This window comes from Stenella coeruleoalba, assembly GCF_951394435.1.
Source record: "Stenella coeruleoalba genome assembly, chromosome: 5".
Taxonomy (NCBI): domain Eukaryota; kingdom Metazoa; phylum Chordata; class Mammalia; order Artiodactyla; family Delphinidae; genus Stenella; species Stenella coeruleoalba.
In genome coordinates, this window is record NC_137150.1 from 25,319,518 (window position 1) to 25,339,076 (window position 19,559).

The 19,559-nt window shown below is 36.8% G+C and overlaps 1 protein-coding gene across 5 annotated transcripts in view; it reads left to right on the forward strand.

Moving 5' to 3' along the window:
* Positions 1 to 19,559, forward strand: part of TFDP2 (transcription factor Dp-2) — a 172,427-nt gene that overhangs the window by 56,819 nt on the left and 96,049 nt on the right. The window lies entirely within an intron of this gene.

The window sequence follows — 19,559 nt, forward strand, 5'->3', positions numbered from 1 at the left end:
AAGGATACACAAAGGCTTGACATTCCTTATCTGGTAGTTAGAGAAACAGTATCTTTCACAGAGAAGTTTTCATCTTAATGAAGTCCAACATTAAAGCCTCATTTTTTTTTTTCATGGATCACACTTTTTGGTGTTGTATCTATAAAGTCATTACCACACTGAAGGTCAGTTAGATTTTTCTCTTATTTTTCTTCTAGGAGTTTTACAGTTTACATTTAGGTCTGTGATTCATTTTGAGTTAATTTTGTGACAGGTGTAAAGTATGTGTCTAATTCTTTTTTTTTTTCTGCATGTGGATGTCTGGTTGTTTCATCCTCATTTGTTGAAAAGACTGTCCTTTATCCATTGAATTGCCTTTGCTCCTTTGCTCCTTTGTCAAAGTCTAGTTGAAAGTATTTGTGTAGGTCTTTTTCTGGGCTCTCTATTCTATTCCACTGATCTATTTTCTTATTTTTTTGCTGATACCACACTGCCTTGATGACTGTGAGTCTTGAGGTTGGGTGGTATCAGTCCTCCAACTTTTCTTCTTCAATATTGTGTTGGCTATTCTGGGTCTTTTGCCTCTCTGTGTAAACTTTAGAGTCAGTTTGTTGATATCTACAAAATAACTTGCTGGGATTTTGATTGAGATTGCATTGACTCTGTACATCAGTGGGAATAACTGACATCTTAACAATATTAATTCTTATATGCATAAACATGGACTTCTCTCTCCATTAATTAGATCTCTGATTTCTTTCATCACAATTTGGTAGTTTTCCACATATAGATCTTATACATATTATTGGATATATCCTTAAGTATTTCATTTTTTGGTGCTAATGTAGATGGCCTTGTGTTCGTAGTTTCAAACTCCAGTTATTCATTGTTGGTATATAAGAAAGCAGTTGACTTTTATTTATTAACCTTGTATCCTGCAACCTTGCTATAATCATGTATTAGTTCCAGGATTTTTTTTTTTTTGTAAATGATATTTTTGTTATTGGTGGTGTCTTTTTTCTTCTTTTCTTTTTTCTTTTTTTGGCCACGCTGCGTGGCATGTGGGATGTAAGGTCTTAGTTCCCTGACCAGGGAGCAAACATGTGCCCCCTGCAGTGGAAGTGTGGAGTCTTAACCACTGGACTGCCAGGGAAGTCCCTGTAAATGGTATTTTTAATTTCAGTATCTAGTTGTTCTTTGCAAGTATGTAGACACACAGTTGGTTTTTGTATCTTTTGTAGCCTGCTCCCTTGTGAAACTTATTTCTAGTAATTCTTTTGTGGATTTTTTAGGATTTCCCTTATATACTCTCACGTCATCTGTAAATAAAAAGTTTAACTTTTCCTTTCCAATTTGTATTTCTTTTTCTTTCCTAACATCACTGATTAGGACTTCCAGTTCAAGGTTAAGTAGAAATGGAGAGAGCATAAATCCTTGCCTTGTTCTTGATCTTAGGAGGAAAGTATTGTCTTTTATTATTAGGTATGATGTTAGCTGGTAGAATTTTCATAGCCACCCTGCAACTGGTTGAGTAAGTTTCCCTTCTAAGTTTTCTGAGTGTTTTGATAATGAATGGTGGATTTTGGTTAAATGTTTTTTTTCTGCACCTATTGCAGTGATTATATATGGTGGGAGTAATTTTAGCCCATGAATATGGTGAGCTACATTGATTTTTACATGTCACAAAAACTTTGGATTCCTTGCATAAACAGCACTTAATTTTTAAAAAAATGAATTATTTTTTTGGCTGCGTTGGGTCTTCGTTGCCGTGCGTGGGCTTTATCTAGTTGCGGCAAGCGGGGGCTACTCTTCGTTGCGGTGCGCGGGCTTCTTATTGTGGAGGCTTCGCTTGTTGCAGAGCATGGACTCTAGGCGTGCAAGCTTCAGTAGTTGTGGCATGTGAGCTCAGTAGTTGTGGCACACAGGCTCAGTAGTTGTGGCACACGGGCTTAGTTGCTCTGTGGCATGTACGATCTTCCCAGACCAGGGCTTGAACCTGTGTCCCCTGCATTGGCAGGCAGGTTCTTAACCACTGCACCACCAGGGAAGCCTAACACCACTTAATTTTGAGAGGAGCTTATGAGTTCTCCATTTGGAGAGTATTGTTGATTAGAGCCTGTTTTGTACTATTTTTAATCCCTTATAATCTAGAGATGATTCTGGAATCCCTGTGTAACAGCAGGGAACCAGTTGAGGTTAGACAGTACATACGTTTATAGTGGAACCAATTGTTCAGGTTTTGTAACGTTTTTTTAAAAGATCTTCACAGCCTGGAAACAGAAATAAAAGAAAGCATTTTGTGGGTAAGGCAGTAGGAAGAGAAGGAATTCAGAGTTTTCCCAAAAGTGTTGCTGGAATGGCTCCTTATAGGGGCCATATGAATGCATGTCTGCTAAGAAGGGAATGTGAGAACTTACCTTCCTTGATGAGAAGAAGTTTAAAAGGAGCTGGAAAGGTGAAAGGGTAAGGAACTGGTATTAGAGATTATTTCAGTCCTCAAAATCTTAAAAAGAGAGTAGCTTGTATATTTTGGAGTTATATGTTTTATTAAAAAGGCTGCTAACGTTTGCCCCATTTTTTTTTTAATTTTACTTAACAAATTTAAGTCCTCAAATATCTAGTAAGCTTTGTTTTATTTTATATTTCTTTGAACAGTAGGTATAAGCGACATTTGGTTGCTATTTCTATGAAAATTCTTTGGCAGGCTTCTAAATCTGAGGTCATGGTAGGGTAAGTTGGGCCTCTCTTGCTGTGTGAGGCTTACTGAGAGATTGTATTTTAATAAACACAGTGAATGGTTCTGGCTTTGCCTTTTGAATCTGAATTTGTTTTCAGGATATTTAAAAATATCTTAATGATCTGATAATAGAGTAACACATTCTACAAGTAGTTTTATCGACCTGTTCAATCCAGTAGCTTGCTTTTCCTGTAGGACCGGTGCCATCTGATCTTTTTCTCTTTTGTATTTTTCTGATCTTTTTTTCTCTTGTGTTTATCTACAAGATAAGTTTTATTTAAATAATCATGTTTAGTTTACCATACTACATAATTAAATACTAAAATAAGAATGATCTTTTAGAAATAAACGTTAAGTTCCTGATTTAAAACAAAAAATAAAGGAAAAATTAAAATGTTTTTAAATAGACTGTGCTTACTACATCTTTTATCTTCCTGTTAACTGCTTTCGCAATGTATATTGTGGTTAGGTAGAATTACATAACTTTGTTCTGTGTTTTGATTGCATGTTCTAGATTTATAAATAATTTTGATAACACAGTATGTTGTACCTGAGACCGAATAAAATGGGTTCCCCCCCCCTTTTTTTTTTTTTGTGGTATATGGGCCTCTCACCGTTGTGGCCTCCCCCGTCGCGGAGCACAGGCTCCGGACGCACAGGCTCAACGGCCATGGCTCACGGACCCAGCCGCTCCGCGGCATGTGGGATCTTCCCGATCCGGGGCACGAACCTGTGTCCCCTGCATCGGCAGGCGGACTCGCAACCACTGCGCCACCAGGGAAGCCCTCCCCATTTTTTAATATACATTTTTATTCTCTATTCTGATAGTTAATATAAATTGCTTTATTATAGAGCGTGACATGATGATACCTATTTTTAATATCTTGAAATAACGAGTCACTATTTCTTATGAAAGGATGATAAATGGATATTATTCTTTTTGGAGGAAAGGATATCTGCAGTCTTGTTTCTGTAGTATTTCAAAATTCATTTTCAGTGAATCAGCTTGTAACTTAGTTGGCAGAGTAGAATACTGTTGATGTTAAAAGGTCCTTCTTTATGTGATTTCTTATTTGCTAGGTAGTTGGAAAATGGAGTTGATCTAATTGCCTGTTTTTATTTCCTATTCCTATATGGCTCACTGTCTTCTAGAAGAAAACTTTTCCACACCTTTAACTTAGCTAGCCATCTTGCTTACTATTGGTAACAACTATTGGTACTGGTTAATTTCAAACCCACAGCACTAAGGGAAGATGATAATTTTGATTGTCAATTGGAACTTAGTTCTAAAATCAACTTCTTAAATGTTTTCTTTTTTTGAATTTCCTCATTTAAATTTATCTTGTTTATGACCAACATAAAATTTGCATGAGTTGCCAAATCTAAAAGCAAAATATCAAAAATCATGCCTTAAAGTTGTTTAACAGCTTTGTTGCCAACACAGTGTTTTGGCAATTTAAATTGCAAATGTTATTTAGGAAAGATTAAATTGCCTCTTCTGAATTTAACCTGGTTTCTCCTCTGCTTTATAAATTACCTAGTAAATAAAAATGGTAGCTGTGTCTTTAAAAAATACTAAATAGGAAAACTATTAAAAGTTGGTAAAATTTTACTAACTATATTTCTTTAGGAGTTTTTTATTCATTCTAATGAAAACACATTGTATTTTGCTTCATGTTGTAAAGTAAGTTTGATATATTTGAAAAGGGTCAGGTTTTGGAATCGGTGAAGCAGAGCTTCAAATTTCAGCTTTGCTATTTACTAGATCTACAATTGATAACATCGGAAATATACTAAATCTCTCTTCTGATTTTCACATTTGTGCTTTGGTGATTGTAATACCTACCTTGGAGGGATTATATTTTCTTATTTAACTCTCATGTGTAAAGCTTTATGCATAATGCTTAGCATGTAGTGGGTGCCCAATAAAATATTAATTCTCTTCTCCTTTACTTCCTTCATTGTTCCTTTGATATTTGAGCCTTTCCTTATCATTGTATCAATTATGTAGAAAATGTCTGCAAGTTGCTGGTTAAATTATTGAAAAAGACCAGCCTGAATACATTTAATTACAAGCTGTATTTTGAAGTAAAAGGAAATTGCTATCAGGATTTACTGGTAATACAAATTACTTCTTTCATTTTCTGCCTGTGAAACTAATTAAATCCAATTTTTTGCATATCTCAGAATAAGCCAGGACCTGTTTTGTCATCCCTTTCTTCAGTGACATCCTTTACATCCCCTTTAGTGAGTCCATTTGGGACCCATTAAAGTGTGACGAGTAGCATGACTGACACTGCAGACATGTAAATTACAAATCTAAAAGAAGTGGAACAGAAGATGAAAACATTTATCTGACATGAAGGCCCTCAGTCTCTCAGATGAGCAAAGTAGCAATTAGAATAATAGTTTCTAAAAATTATTTATCTTTTTTCCATTCCCTGATTAATAAAGGTGATGTTTTCTTAGTACGCCTGGAGGTTTAGAGTGCTTTAGTCCAGTAGTTCTTAAATTTTAGCAACAGAATCACCTGGAGGGCATCTCATAAAGATTGACTCCAGAGTTTCTGATTCAGTAGGTCTGGGGTGGGGTCTGAGAATTTATATTTCTAACAAGTTCCTAGGTGAAGCTGATACTGCTAGCCCTGGACCACACTTGGAGAATTACTACTCTAAGGGTATGTAGAAGAAGTGGGGATCAAGCACAAGGTAGAATCAGACTGACTTTTCTGCCTAAGATTTTTCACTCAATTCAGAAAACTTCTTCCAGTACCTTCTATGTGTCTACTACTGCGGTATCATCAAGCCTCACGTCTTAGACTTTCAAACCACAGATTTTGCTTTACGAAAGGACTCTACTGCCTAAGGAGCACTTCTAAAAGAAAAGACAAGTGAAGAAAGGAGGATAGGCTCTCCATTTTGTTGCTTTTTCAAACCTCTGTCCTCATGTTATAGCAATATTTTATCTTTTGCTAATTTTAATGCAAGAACATTGGCTCTTGTAATTCTATCTCGAGGTATCTCTCCTAAGGAAGTAAATTTTGACTTATAATTAATATAGACAAAGACAGGTATTTATCATAGCATTGTTTGTAAATAGCAAAAAAGTAGCTCACACACAGAAGTATATTACTAGGTGATTTTAAAGTAAATTGTGTTTGTATATGATAGCTAAATTTGTAGTCGTATTTTGCTTATGAAGGAACACATTTTGAAAATAGAAAATGCTTAATACACATAATTATTTTACGTAGGTATGTTTTGATATAATTTAACCTCACATTTAAGTAAAATTGTATGTATTCTATGTTCTTAACTATGTGACATTTATAGAAAAATGAGGAAATCTATCAAATTACAGGTATCTTTTCGAATATGAGATTATGATTGATTGGTACTATATATTTTCTGCATTTTGTAATGTATCCAGAATGGAGTATTTACTTTTACAATGAAAATATTCATGTCATATATTTACATATATATATGTGTGTATGTATATATATATAAAGTTATCAAGTTTTAGTTGAAATACATAGAGAAAAGTACAAATATAGGTGTACAGTTCAGTGAAATTTCACAAACCAGCACTTGAAACTAGAAGCAAAATACCAGCATCCCAGAAGCATGCTTTGTGCTCCCCTTGAAGGCTAAGTGCTGTCTTGACCTCTAACAGGATAGACTATTTTTGTCTGTTTTGGGGCTTTACATATGGAATCATACAGCATTTATTCTTTGTGACTTGCTTTTCTTGCTCAACATGTTTGTGAGATTCATCCATATTGTATGTAGTTGTACTTGATCTTTTCTCATTGCTATATAATATTCCGCTGTGTAACTAAACCATAATTTATTTATTCATTCTAATGCAATTGGGCATTTGGGTAGTTTTCAGTTTGGGGATATTACAACTAGTGATCTGACAATATAATTTTAAAATACCAAGTCTGTCAAGTGTATTTTCGTAATTCAATTTTATTTTCCTATTACCTTATATTATAATTGAAGTTATGTTCTCATATGCAAATTCTTAGTAGAATGAGTTTAAATTTTTTGTCAAAGACAGATAAGTTGATAGGCTGTTGGCAGTTGTAATCAGGAACATTACTAGACTCAATACTTTTAAAGCACTACACAGATATAAAAAAATTTTTTTAATTTAATTTTATTTATTTTCTTATACAGCAGGTTCATATTAGTTATCCATTTTATACATATTAGTATATAAATGTCAATCTCAGTCTCCCAATTCATCACCCCTCCAGCTGCTTTCTGCCCTTGGTGTCCATATGTTTGTTCTCTACATCTGTGTCTCAATTTCTGCCCTGCAAACCAGTTCATCTGTACAATTTTTCTAGGTTCCACATATATGCGTTAATGTACGATATTTGTTTTTCTCTTTCTGACTTACTTCACTCTGTATGACAGTCTCTAGATTCATCCACGTCTCTACAAATGACCCAATTGCATTCCTTTTTATGGCCGAGTAATATTCCATTGTATATATGTACCTCATCTTCTTTATCCATTTGTCTGTTGATGAGTATTTATGTTGCTTCCATGACCCAGCTATTGTAAATAGTGCCGCAGTGAACATTGGGGTGTATGTGTCTTTCTGAATTATGGTTTTCTCAGGGTATATGCCCAGTAGTGGGATTGCTGGGTCATATGGTAATTCTATTTTTAGTTTTTTCAGGAACCTCCATACTGTTCTCCATAGTGGCTGTATCAATTTACATTCCCCCCAGCAATGCAAGAGGGTTCCCTTTTCTCCACACCCTCTCCAGCATTTGTTGTTTGTAGATTTTCTGATGATGCCCATTCTAACTGGTGTGAGGTGATACCTCATTGTAGTTTTGATTGGCATTTCTCTAATAGTTAGTGATGTTGAGCAGCTTTTCATGTGCTTCTTGGCCATCTGTATGTCTTTGGAGAAATGTCTGTTTAGGTCATCTGCCCATTTTTGGATTGGGTCGTTCTTTTAATATTGAGCTGCATGAGCTGTTTATATATTTTGGAGATTAATCCTTTGTCCGTTGATTCCTTGGCAAATATTTTCTCCCATTCTGAGGGTTGTCTTTTCGTCTTGTTTGTAGTTTCCTTTGCTTTGCAAAAGCTTTTAAGTTTCATTAGGTCCCATTTGTTTGTTTTTGTTTTAATTTCCGTTACTCTAGGAGGTGGATCAAAAAAGATCTTGCTGTGATTTATGTCAAAGAGTGTTCTTCCTATGTTTTCCTCTAAGAGTTTTATAGTGTCCGGTCTTACATTTGGGACTCGAATCCATTTTGAGTTTATTTCTGTGTATGGTGTTAGGGAGTGTTCTAATTTCATTCTTTTACATGCAGCTGTCCAGTTTTCCCAGCACCACTTATTGAAGAGACTGTCTTTTCTCCATTGTGTATCCTTGCCTCTTTGTCATAGATTAGTTGACCATAGGTGTGTGGGTTTATCTCTGAGCTTTCTATCCTGTTCCATTGATCTATATTTCTGTTTTTGTACCAGTACCATATTGTCTTGATTACTGTAGCTTTGTAGTATAGCCTGAAGTCAGGGAGTCTGATTCTTCCAGCTGTTGTTTTTTTCCCTCAAGACTGGTTTGGCTATTCGGGGACTTTTGTGTCTCCATACAAACTTTAAGATTTTTTTGTTCTAGTTCTGTAAAAAATGCCACTGGTAATTTGATAGGGATTGCATTGAATCTGTAGATTGCTTTGGGTAGTATAGTCATTTTCACAATATTGATTCTTCCAATGCAAGAACATGGTATATCTCTCCATCTGTTTGTATCATCTTTAATTTCTTTCATCAGTGTCTTACAGTTTTCTGCATACAGGTCTTTTGTCTCCCTAGGTAGGTTTATTCCTAGGTATTTTATTCTTTTTGTTGCAGTGGTAAATGGGAGTGTTTCCTTAATTTCTCTTTCAGATTATTTCATCATTAGTGTATAGGAATGCAAGAGATTTCTGTGCATTAATTTTTTTTTCTTTTTTTTTGCGGTACGCGGGCCTTTCACTGTTGTGGCCTCTCCCATTGTGGAGCAGAGGCTCCGGACGCACAGGCTCAGAGACCATGGCTCACGGGCCTAGGCGCTCCGCGGCATGTGGGATCTTCCCGGACCGGGGCACGAACCTGTGTCCCCTGCATCAGCAGGCGGACTCTCAACCACTGCGCCACCAGGGAAGCCCCTGTGCATTAATTTTGTATCCTGCTACTTTACCAAATTCATTGAGTAGCTCTAGTAGTTTTCTGGTGGCATCTTTAGGATTCTCTATATATAGTATCATGTCATCTGCAAAGAGTGACAGTTTTACTTCTTCTTTTCCGATTTGTATTCCTTTTATTTCTTTTTCTTCTCTGATTGCTGTGGCTAGGACTTCCAGAACTATGTTGAATAATAGTGGTGAGAGTGGACATCCTTGTCTTGTTCCTGACCTTAGAGGAAATGCTTTCAGTTTTTCACCATTGAGAATGATGTTTGCTGTGGGTTTGTCATATATGGCGTTTATTATGTTGAGGTAGGTTCCCTCTATACCCACTTTTGGGAGAGTTTTTATCATAAATGGGTGTTGAATTTTGTCAAAAGCTGTTTCTGCATCTATTGAGATGATCATATGTTTTTTATTCTTCAGTTTGTTAATATGGTGTATCACATTGATTGGTTTGCGCATAATGAAGAATCCTGCATCCCTGGGATAAATCCCAGTTGATCATGGTGTATGATCCTTTTAATGTGTTCTTGGATTCTGTTTGCTAGTATTTTGTTGAGGATTTTTGCATCTATAGTCATGAGTGATATTGGTCTGTAATTTTCTTTTTTTGTAGTATCTTTGTCTGGTTTTGGTATCAGGGTGATAGTGGCCTCATAGAATGAGTTTGGGAGTGTTCCTTCGTCTGCAGTTTTTTGGAAGCGTTTGAGAAGGATGGGTGTTAACTCTTCTCTAAATGTTTGATAAAATTCACCTGTGAAGCCATCTGGTCCTGGACTTTTGGTTTTTGGAAGATTTTTATCACAGTTTCAATTTCATTACTTGTGATTGGTCTGTTCATATTTTCTATTTCTTCCTGGTTCCATCTGGGAGGGTTATACCTTTCTAAGAATTTGTCCATTTTTTCCAGGTTGTCCATTTTATTGGCATAGAGTTGCTTGTAGTGGTCTCTTAGGATGCTTTGTATTTCTGCAGACTACACAGATTTTTGTATTACTTTTAGAGCTTTGATAAGTTTGAAATGTTCTTATCATCTCGATTTTCTTTCTGTTTCATCCACTGGTACCCTTATTCCGAACTCTAAAAGTATAGTTCTCAGAATTTATTCCCTTCTTCCTATTGTCTGAGTCTTTAGAACAAGGTGGAAAGCACAAAATAATTCAAATTCTCCAGTAAAAAAAAAAAAATCCAGTTTGTATATATAATATGTAAGTTATACATGTATAATCTTATTAGCCTCGTTGGTATTTTAAAATTATATTGTAGTGGCAGGCTCTTGAGACAAAGTAGGACTTGTACCTAGCACAGTGCTAGGTAAGTGACTCACAGGTGTTTAACATCTATCTGTTGAGTGGATGAAACAAAGACAAAATTCCACTATCAAGTTTTTCTCTTCTCAGGTTTTGTTGGCGTTTCCACTTGTCCACTCCCCTCAAATTTTGTATGTTTAGTTTAAAAACAGGTATTTGAAATGAGTAAGAGAAAATTGCTATTAGTGGAATTTTTTAAAGTGGAACTTTTTCTCAAGATAACCCCATAGACAAGTCAGAGGAGAGAAAGGTAAAATCGTGAAATCACTGGAGATATTACACATTTTAGTGATTTTTTTTTTTATAGTTCAAATTTTGGGAGAATCTATTCAAATTCCCATTAAAATAAAAAGCAAGGTTAGTGTTATCATAATATTAGTTAAGGTGTATCGGTGAAGTAAATTCTACAATATATATTGGCTACTTATGAACAAAGAGAACTAGGGGAAATAATGCTTTAAGAGAAGGAAAATAAAAGAAGTTCCAAATACAAGGAAAGAAAGCTAGAGGCAGAGAGATCAGGAACAGTGAAACTGTCTGACCAGCATCTGTTATCCTAGATGATATTAAAGAGCTTTGTGTTGAATGTTGTTTTCCTCAACTCTCTTCTACTTTGGATCACAAAATTTTATAGTGTATTATTTAGTTAGAAAAGACAGCTAATCCTCTAGAAATTGTTATTTGCTGCCAGTTTTTAAAGCTTTCCTTGGTTTTCGGTTCCAGATCTTTAAACCTCACTATGAACCAACCCAGTTGTTGAGAAACATTGGATACAGTCATTGGAAAATCTTAACCATATGTGTTAGAGTGGCTACAAAGAAAATGCACAGGGCTTAGGCCTGAAACTTCAGTGCTTTGTTTAATGTGTGTTTCAATTTTATGTAATTGATCAAAGCAAATATATAAAACTGCTACTTAATTTTGTATAAAAATATCTAAGTAACTGTTGCTTTATTCTGTAACATCAGATACTCAAATTCAAAGATAGTCTAGATTTTATTTGTTTACGTCGCTGTGTTCTCTCTTGGATTAGTATCCCAAGGTAATTGTTAAATGAACTGGATATTTTAAAACTTGTCAGCTTATACATGAAACTAATATAATATTGTAAATCAACTAACTTCAATAAAATAAATAAAATTTAAAAGTTTACTTAAAAATATTAATTCACATAGCAATTTCTAGAAAACATAGGTTAGATCAGGCTTTATTTAAATCAGTGAATTGTACTATCCTGGAGAGGTAAGCTTTTTAAGGCAGTATCCTTATCTCAGTTTCTATGAAATTTGATTTGGGGATCTTGTTAAGATAATTGTGACTGTTTTGCAAACCATGAGGAGAAAAGTAACATCTGGTATATCTGGAACACAGACTTTAAAGGATTCCAGCATTAACTCATACTAAGCTCAGTTGGTGTTGAACTGGCCTGGGGAATAATGTGTCATAATAGCATATGACCCCTGAGATGGTTTGGATAGAAAACCTTATTATATAAAGCCAAGGGGGCTGAGTCTGGGGCCTGTGATCAAAGAAAGCTTCTAGCATCTCCCTGCAGCCACATTTAGTTTTACTGTTATTACCTACTCCCTTCCAACTCATCCTGTATTTTTGGAAAAGGAGGGAAATGTCTTTCTCTGAGATTTTTCTATTCATATTAGATAGTTAGAATGCAATCACTTAAACTTAATCTATTGGAATACAATAATTTATGGAATTCATAATACTCAAATTGTTTCAACAGATACTCCTAGAAATTCTGGATTAGTTGATTAACCACAGTTCACAGCTCTTCAGTTGCACATTATGCTTAAGTTTCAGAAATTCCCTTCTGGATGGGAGAGTCAAAACAAGCCACCCAGGAGCAAACTCTTTTCTTGGTTGCAGAGCCGTTTCCATTCTTAACGTACATGAAATAGCTTTGCCATTCTTAGCTCTGCTAATTTTTTCTCTTATTCTGCTTGTGTTTCTATTTTCACACAATTCCCTGAAGTGATTAAGCTGATCTCAGAGAAATATTTTTTATTTTGTAATTTTAGAAAGATCTTTTAAAAGTATTTTGTTTCAGAAAGGATAGGCTGTCGTTAACAAACTTTGTTATCCCGTGGAGGCTGTGGAGATACGCCATTCAGATCTCCTGCTTGAACGGAGGCGTAACTGACTGACAGTGGCAGCTGTGGCCCCTCTGGATCCACTGCCTCATTCTTGCTGAGGCCACCCACACTGACTGTGGCTGCTCTCAGCCACGATGGAGCACAATGGAGTACTAGCATGGTCCCATTCTTACAGGATGCCGAACTCCTGTGATGGGCAGAGCATTTCTGTTGCTGCATAACAAATTACCCTGAAACCTAACAGCTAACAACAAGCATTTATTATCCCACACAGTTTCTGAGGGCCAGGAGTGGCTTAGCTGGGTGATTCTGCCTCAGGGTCTCTTGTGTATTGTAATCAAGCCCTGGGCCAGGGCTGTCGTCATCTGAGAGCTGGACTATGTCTGGAACATCTGCTTCTAAGATGGCTCACTTATGTGACTTTTGGCATGGGCCCTCAGTTCTTCCCTGGCTGTTGTCAGGGGCTTTCAGATCCTCGCCACATGGGGGTCCCCACATTTGTTGGGGATAAGTAATACTGATAATTCAGTTTCCATCTTGGGTATCATTTTCTCTAAGACACTTTTCTAAACATCATCCCCACCTAGGGTTGCCGGGTATAGCAAATAAAAATACAGGACAGTATTAGGGGCATACTCTAGAAACGTATTCATTGTTTATTTGAAATTCACATTTAACTGGATGTCTTGGAGCCCTACTTCTGGCCTCTCTGGGTTTAATTTGTCTCATCTGTGCTCCTGTGGCACCCTGTGCTGACCTGTCTTTGCATCCACACTATATATTTTTTTTTGCAGTACACGGGCCTCTCACTGCTGTGGCCTCTCCCGTTGCGGAGCACAGGCTCCAGACTCGCAGGCTCAGCGGCCATGGCTCACGGGCCCAGCTGCTCCGCGGCATGTGGGATCTTCCCGGACTGGGGCACAAACCCGTGTCCCCCGCATCGGCAGGCGGACTCTCAACCACTGCGCCACCAGGGAAGCCCCACACTATTTTTTTTTTTTTTTTCCCCACACTATATTTTAATTATATATTTAGTTGTCTGTATCTTCCTACTAGGGTGAACGTTCCCTTGGGTAGGAACTATGTCTTGTTTATTTATTCACCGATATTTCCCCAGTGCCAAGTGCTGTGTTTGACCTTTATAGGTACTCAGTAAATATGCGTAGGCTATTCAAAGAAGGAAAATACTTGGCCTTGTAATTCAGTGTACTTTTTCTCCTCCTCTGTCTTTTTCTCCTCTTCACCATCATCATTATGATGAATGTCAAAGTAATACTAGTGTAGAGAAAAGGCAGGGAATTCCAAGATTCAAAAACTTGCTTTATCACTTTATATATAAACTTTAGTTTCCCCTTCTGATAGCTGGAGGTAATAACCTGTTTCCTGACTCTCTTGGATCATAGCTGCCTCCTGTCTCCCTTAGAAAAAAACTAAAAATTACTAAGCCTACTATTTTCTAGGAAATGTGCTAGTTTCAATAATTGGAAGCTGGGCTTTTATATAGTGGTAATAGGCTTAAGTAGTGGTAAGGACATGGAATCAAAAGCTCTGAGTTTGAATCCTAGCCTTGCCACACTAATGTCACATACTAATGGGCAAATTACTAAATTGTGTTCCGGAATGTCAATTTTCTCATCTCTGAAACAGCTAGCTGATACCTGATAAGGGCAATTGTGAAGATTAAATGGTACACATGTGACCTTGCACATGTTTTTGGCACATGGTGGGTACACAGCAAAACCCTAATGAAGCCTCTCAGCCTCGCCATGTTGTAATTCTTTGAGTGACTTTGGCTTTTGATTTATAGACATTCGTAATTCTACCAACTGTAAATTCTCAGCCAAACACATATACAAAATATTTGATCCTGTGATTTCTCTTATTGAGATGGTTTACTATGGCAACAACATATCAGTAGAGTGAAGCTAACTTGTTTTATATCAGTCTAAAATAGCTAATTTTCCCTATATGTAGTGCTTGTTGAATCCTGTTCCCAGTGATGGAAGGAAACTACATTGAAGGATTGAAAATGGATGTTTACTATGATTATTTTTCTGCCCCGTGGTGACTTTTGTGATATCTCCTGCTTAAAAGCCAATATATAAGAAGGCTCATGAGATCCCACTTTCTCAGACTGTGGTTCTTCTGAAAACTCAAGTTCAAGTGTAACTTTTGGCCCTTTGCTTCTCAAGAGGTTTAACCGTCCTTATTGGCCTCACATACATTAGGATTGCTGGTTGTACCCACCCCAAATCCCCAACTCTGTCTTTCCCCACTTTATCCCAATGCTGTTCAGTTTAATGAATAAGGAAACTTAGTTTCATATAGATTAAATGACTTACCACAGGTCACCCACGTAGTCAACTGAGATTTGAATCCAGGTATCCTGACTGCATTGTGGTATGCATAGTACATTCCACTTGTTTTATTAAATGAGAATTATGCAGCCAGTAGATTGGTGGACAAATATGTGGTATTATTTTTAATATTGTGAAGTGCTGTACAGAGATACGCAGTAACCCCTATGGCAGAAGGGTTTATAGTTGATTTAAGGGGACATAAGTTAAATAACAGAAGATGGTAAGTGCCAATGATTCATGTAACCAAAAAAACGACTACTGAAAATCAGAATTATTTTTAGCCATATAGAATATTTTAATATATTTTATTAATATCATTTGTGTCTAGATTCTTGTATCAATACTTAGGATAATGCTTTTGAGATTTATTTGTGTTGTGTGTCAGTTCTTTTTTGTTCCATTGTATGGATGTACCACAACTTGTTTATCCGTCCATGAGTTGATGAACATTCGTGTTGTTTCCAGTTGTCGACTATTATGAATAAGGCTGCTGTGATTAACATTCAAATGCAGACTTACATGTTGACATAAGTTTTCGTTATGAGTGGAATTGCTGGGTCAATGGTATGTGTATATTTAACTTTATAAGAAATCACCAAAATGTTTCCCAGAGTGTCTGTACAAATCAGTCATCCCATCAGCGATGTATGAGAGTTCTAGTTGCCTTGCATCCTTGCTAGCACTTGATATAGTCAGTCTTTTTTCATGTTAGCTGTTCTAGTGGGTTTATATGATATCTCAGTGTGGTTTTAATTTGTATTTCCCCAGTGAGTAATGATGTTGTGCATCTTTTCACATGCTTATTTGCCATCGGCATATCTTCTTTGAAATAACAGTTCAAATTTTTTTGCCCATGTTAAATTGGTCTGTTTGTCTTATTCTGGATACAAGTCCTTTATCAGATATATATATTGCAAGTATTTTCTCCCAACCTGTAGCTTGCCTTTTAATTTTCTTAACATTAAATTTTGAAGAGTAAATACCTATTCTATTTTCTTTATTTTATTAAAAAAAATTTTTTTTTGGGTTGCACCGTGCAGCTCTTAGGATCTTAGTTCCCCAACCATGGATTGAACCGAGGCCCCCTGCAGTGACAGTGCCGGGTCCTAACCACTGGACTGCCAGGGAATTCCCCATCTTTCCTATTTTCATGTGCAGTTTGTCAATTTAAAAAATAGTTTGTTCTTCTTTATGTCCTATTTAAGAAATCTTTGTCTAAGCCAAGATTACTAAGGTTTTTGCTTATATTTTTTTCTTGGAGTTTTATATAGTTTTGGCTCTTAAATTTAAGCTTGGGGTAAGTTTTGAATTAAATTTTTACGCATGGATTGAGGTGAGGGGTGAGGTATATCTTTCTTACATACAAATAACCAATCATGATAGCATCATTTATTGAAAAGATTATCCTTCCCCATAGAATTGCTTTGTGCCTTTGTCAAATATCAGCTGATACATAGGTGAGGGTCTATTTCTAGATCCTATTTTGTTCCATTGATTTAAATATTTGTCTTTATGACAGTAACACACTATACTTACATAGCTTAGTGGTTCTCAATGAAGGGCAGTTTTGCCCTCTATGAGTTATTTGGCAGTGTCTGGAGACATTTTTAATTGTCACACTTGGGGTGTGGAGGATTTGCTCTGGTAGAGGCCAGGATGCTGCTAAAAATCCTACAGTACACAGGACAGTTCCCCATCACAAAGAATTAGCCAGTCCAAAATGTCACTGGTACCAAGGTTGAGAAACTCTGCTGTAGCTGTATATTAAGTCTTAAAATCAGGTAGTGTAAGACCCCCAACTTTGTTCTTTTTCAGAGGTGTTTTGGCTATATTAAGTCTGGCATTTTTATATAAATTTTAGAATCAGCTTGTAAATTTCTACTGAACTGCCTGTTGAGATTTTGATTGGGATTGCACTGAGTCTACAGATGAATTTGGAAAGCTTTGACAACTTAATATTGAATCTTCTAATTTATAAACATGTTTGATCTGCCCATTAATTTAAATCTTCTATAATTTGTCTCAGCAAAATATTATAGTTTTCATTGTATAGGCCTTGCACATATTTTGTTAAATTTATCCCTAAGTATTTCATGTTCATATTTGGTATTATTTCATGTTCATATTTGGTATTATTATAAATTATATCTTTTTTTTTTTTTGCGGTACGCGGGCCTCTCACTGTTGTGGCCTCTCCCGTTGCGGAGCACAGGCTCCGGACGCGCAGGCTCAGCGGCCATGGCTTACGGGCCCAGCGGCATGTGGGATCTTCCTGGACTGGGGCACAAACCCGTGTCCCCTGCATCTGCAGGCGGACTCTCAACCACTGCGCCACCAGGGAAGCCCTCTCAGGAAATTTTTGATTAACATGGAACATTATTGACAAGACCAGAAGTAATTTAAAGAACTATACCACTGAGTAATCTCAATGCCCCTTGTTATGCTAACTGGTTTTAGTATTATTTGTGTGCTAACTTATTTTTCAGTTTATTTGGAGACTGTCTCTGATAATTGGCCTATTATCTCACCAGTTTATAGGTTTTATCATGTACACTCTATTGTGAAGGAACTTGAGTATTTCTAGTTGGTTGCTACAATTGCTTAGGCTTTTGTTTTGTTTTTAATTTATTTATTTTATTTTTGGCTGCACTGGGTCTTTGTTGCTGCACGTGGGCTTTTCTCTAGGTGAGGCGCGCGGGGGCTACTCTTCGTTGTGGTGCGTGGGCTTCTCATTGCGGTGGCTTCTCTTATTGCGGAGCATGGGCTGTAGGTGCACGGGCTTCAGTAGTTGTGGTGCGCAGGCTCAGTAGTTGTGGCTCACAGACCCTAGAGCGCAGGCTCATTAGTTGTGGCGCATGGGCTTAGTTGCTCCACAGCATGTGGGATCTTCCGGGACCAGGGCTCGAACCCGTGTGCCCTGCACTAGCAGACGGATTCTTAACCACTGCGCTACCAGGTAAGCCCATACAATGCTTAGATTTAAACCTTAGATCTATTGGCAGTTTCTTGACATTTTGGTCTGGAGTAGAGCTTCCTTGAGAGAAAAATAACACTTTCCTTTTTAATGTGCTCTATTCTATATGCTCAGTAATATCCATGAACATTTCTGTTTATGTAAATTCGTAGTGTGGTTGAAAGTTAAGGGAGGCAAGAGTAGATAAGAAGCTATTTCTTCCGCTTATCTGCTGGTCCCAGGCTGAACACGTGCCAGGTTATTGTAGGGCATTTTAGCCTCAAGATTTCAACTGTGGGAAGCCTGGGTTTAGCTGGCAGCCAGCTAGTGGAACCCAACTTAATTTCCTCTGTTCTCCCATGGTCAAATAGGTGAAGATACACAGAGAAGCAGGATTACAAATAGAATGAGAAACTAGAAATACAAATTAAAATATGCCAGGCATCAGGAGGATTTTCTACCAGTAAAAGTAAAGACAGATCCCCAAGACAGAATAGCAGGGACAGGCAGGAAAAAGGTAATTTCCTACCCATCTCTACTGCATACCTACATTTAAGGAAGTAAGTGCTTTGCCAACGAGAGAATTGCCAACTATCTCCTGCGGTGTTGCAACTGCTATCTACAGCCTCCAGGGCTCTTTTTCTCCCTCCCATCTTTCTTATCGTTACCTCTATACTTCCCTTGGTGACCACAGTTCTGTAAAGGCGGGGGCAGAGGTGGACTGGTTATGGTGTATTTTCAGATGTGAAGTAGGAAGAGGCAGGGAGAGGAAAACCCATGGGGTGGTATGCATTTTCTTTAGGCCCTATACACAAATAAACTCACAAATGAAGCTTTTTATTTTGAAATTTTCAAATATTTACAAAGAGAAGAACAATTTGATGAATGCCCTTGCACCAGTCACCAGCTTAAACAACTCTTGGTTAAGCCCTACTTTGGACTAGGGAAGAACTATATTCTATTTCAAAGTAACCAGGGTTAAATTATCAGTCATGTGCATCACATAACAAGGTAACAGGATCAGGAGAGCCTTCATTAGCTAATCAGAACCATAGTAAGGGAGGGGATCCTTAACCTAGAATCCATGAATTGACTTCAAGGCATGACGGACTGAATTGGTAATTAAAATTCCATGTTTTGGAGAGAGAGTATATAATTTTAATGGGATCCTCAAAGAGATCCTTAATCTCCAAAACATATGATAGTCATAGTAATGATGTGACTGCCTAACACTGGAAATACGGCTAAGCGTTGTGTGAATCAATCTTTTCTCCAACTTAAGAACTAAGAGTTAAAAGTCAAATAATGCCCCAATGGACAGTAAAGGGGAGAGACAAACTAGAGTTTGTCTAACTTTTTCTTAGCAAACACCAAACCTAGATCGTTTTCTCAACTTTCAAATAATTGACAGCATTTTTTAAAAAGGCATCATGGGCTTCTTAAGAAATTCTGCAAAATAAAAGAAGGAAATTTTCTATTTAAGACACAGAGGAAAATCATACTTGGAAAAAATTGATAAAGGAAACAAGAAAATATTAGATGGGAGTTGCTTTCTTCTCAGAATTATCTAATGAATCTGAAATAGTATGTAAAAGATAACAGATTGACATAAAAGGGAACCAGCTGAGATATTAGTGAAGATTATAGTAATAATAGCTAAATGTTTATTGAGTACGAGATACTGTATTAAAACCCTGCATGAATTAGCTAATTAAATAATTAAATGATTATTCCCAAGAAAATTGAAGTAAATAGGTTAAATTACTTCCCCTGAGATTATACAACTAGTCAGAGTTAGGTTTCACATTTGAATCCAGATAGACTGACTGCAGGGCCCTGGAACTAGAGGAAATAAACATGATTGCAAAGGATCTTGAATCATTTTGTACTTTTCTGCATGTTAA